Source organism: Plasmopara halstedii, assembly GCF_900000015.1.
Source record: "Plasmopara halstedii genome assembly, contig: Scaffold_816, whole genome shotgun sequence".
Classification (NCBI taxonomy): Eukaryota; Oomycota; class Peronosporomycetes; order Peronosporales; family Peronosporaceae; genus Plasmopara; species Plasmopara halstedii.
The window spans coordinates 704,957-705,205 of record NW_020187732.1 but is presented as its reverse complement, the minus strand read 5'-3'; positions in this window follow the sequence as shown (position 1 = coordinate 705,205).

Genomic DNA, 249 nt, shown 5'->3' with positions numbered 1-249 from the left:
CCTTCGTGGCTTTTTGACGTATAGTATCGATCCATTCCACAATCTCCGCCGCGCCCGGAACCGAGCGCGGTGAGAATTCGCCTGCATCGGGTAGCACTTTTGTAATAAAGTCAAAGTTTTGCTTCATCATTCGCAGACTTGGGTTCTTCTTTCTGAAATCGCCGCATAGCGCCAAATTGTCTCTGATGTACCGAAAATAGGCCTGTTCGAAGGGCTCGTCGCGGAGACTATCAAATCAGCTGGGAACGA